Source organism: Tupaia chinensis, unplaced genomic scaffold (genome assembly GCF_000334495.1).
Source record: "Tupaia chinensis unplaced genomic scaffold, TupChi_1.0 Scaffold145452_1, whole genome shotgun sequence".
NCBI classification, from domain to species: domain Eukaryota; kingdom Metazoa; phylum Chordata; class Mammalia; order Scandentia; family Tupaiidae; genus Tupaia; species Tupaia belangeri.
In genome coordinates, this window is record NW_006205310.1 from 7,696 (window position 1) to 10,118 (window position 2,423).

Genomic DNA, 2,423 nt, shown 5'->3' on the forward strand with positions numbered 1-2,423 from the left:
ACCAGGCATAGGTGTGTGTGCTCAGAATCCTTGCAATCCAGAAGACTGGAAGAAGAGGATCATGGCATAACTGATCAAACAGATATGCACATTAAAACAATAAATAAGGTATCATTTTTTTTTCTTTTAGATAAAATGTAAAAGTATGTCAATTTCCAACTTTGATGATAACAAAGGTTGTTAGAAAAACAAGTCATCGTGTTTTCTATGTACTATATCATTTTAATCTCTTAAGTGGAGGGAGAACAGGTGTGTGTATTTATGTATTTGTGGTATGTTTATATGTTTTCAGGCACTTCGCCTCAAGTGAGAATCTGCTGTACAAGGGGTACTGTCAGCTATAAGAAGACAGAATAGCTCACTGAGTCTTGGGTTCTCTATATGATGTGACCAACAGCAAATTATTAACCTTTTCTGTGCCTAGTATTCCCCATTTTTAAAATAGTGATATAAATAACACATTTCTTTTTCTTTTCTTTTCTTTTCCTTTTTTCTTTTTCCTTTTCTTTTCTCTTCTTTCTTTTTTTTTTTTTTTTAGAGTGGTTTTTGCTATAGGGCGCATGCACTCACCAGACAGACAGAGGAGACAGAGACAGAAAGTGAGAAATCACCCCCCAGGGGGGATGGCCATGCCACAATCCCTTCTCCTCCATTCTCCTCTCGGGATCTTGGGCACGCACACACACACGCTCGGTGTGTTTTAAGCCACCGGGTCTGGGACATGAACCGCTGTTGACTATGGAGGAGTCTAACGACATAGCCATTACACTAACTGCTGGTCCCCCACAAAGTGTAATTTGTAAAGACCAAATTTGGAGCCAGATTTTGAGAGGGTGAGGAAAGGTTCTCTAGATAAACATCATTGGACAGGATCTCAGGCCCCTGTTTTAGCCCAAACTAACAAAGGAAGCAGCTGACTTGGCCCCTGGGTGGGTGCTGAGCAGAGAAGTCCCAAGGCTGGGCAGACAGCAGGCCTTTGTTGCACTTCCTCCCAGCCTGGAGCACTCTGCGAGCACTGAGGCTGCTCTCATATGACTGACAGTAATAATCAGTCTTGTGCTCAGGCTGGAGCACGCCCTGGGTGACTATGGAGGAGTCTAACGACATAGCCATTACACTAACTGCTGGTCCCCCACAAAGTGTAATTTGTAAAGACCAAATTTGGAGCCAGATTTTGAGAGGGTGAGGAAAGGTTCTCTAGATAAACATCATTGGACAGGATCTCAGGCCCCTGTTTTAGCCCAAACTAACAAAGGAAGCAGCTGACTTGGCCCCTGGGTGGGTGCTGAGCAGAGAAGTCCCAAGGCTGGGCAGACAGCAGGCCTTTGTTGCACTTCCTCCCAGCCTGGAGCACTCTGCGAGCACTGAGGCTGCTCTCATATGACTGACAGTAATAATCAGTCTTGTGCTCAGGCTGGAGCACGCCCTGGGATGGTCAGGAGGTTTCAGATTCAGATCCAGAGAATCAATCAGGGACTCCAAGAGTCAATTGTTTTCCCTATAAATGAATTCTGGGGCGTCCCTGGGAGCATTGGTACCAGTAAACAGAATAGCCACTCCCAATGTTGTTGCTGCTTCCAGTGCAGAAGATGGTGAGCCCCTGGCCCAAGCCCCACACACCAAGGGGAGCTGAGTCAGCACAGCCTGGAACCAGAACCCTAGAAGTAAGAGGCACAGAGAGGGTGATTCTGGCTCTAGAGTTGAGAGGAGAAAACAAGGACCATGGTCTCCCCAGGCCCTTTCCCTCACCCCGAATATAGTCACCTGCACAGTGAGCCAGAAAGGTGAGCAGAAGAGGGGACAAGGCCATGGTGGAGGATCATTGAGTCCTGCCTCTTGGGACCTTATGGAAATGTAAAATGTCTGTTGTCTCTCCCTTACCCTCCCTTATCCTCCTTCTTTCTCTGAGAGGAGGGACCATTTATGTAAATGATACCCCACCCCTAGCTTGCTTGTCCCACCTGGCCCTAGGTCAGGCTCCTCTGCCTAAGGATGGCAGGATGGAAGGGGTGAGGCTGTGTGGGCCGAGGGGTGGGAGGTTCCAGCTGAGAGCCCTGAGCAGAGGGCAGCAGGTAGGCAGGGTCCAGCAGCTGCTCCCAGCTCTGATCCCTTCTAGACCTCTCATGCGCTGGAACTGCGCACCCCCTAGTGTCCACACACAGACACAGCATCCTGAGACCTGGTTACTAGAGTCCTAAGAGACCTGGTTATTAGAGCCCTTCAGAGACATTCCTGCCACCCCATTGTCCTGTGAACTGCCAGACCCAGGTGAGACTGCTTTGTGGGAGCAGATAGGACCAACAAACAGAGGGTGAAGGGAAAAATATTCTACTCAAGGGTGCTTGATACAGTTCTTTCTAAAAATGGCAATGAAGCATTCATCTCTGTACTAAAAGTTCATGCCACATAGATTATTTTGTGAA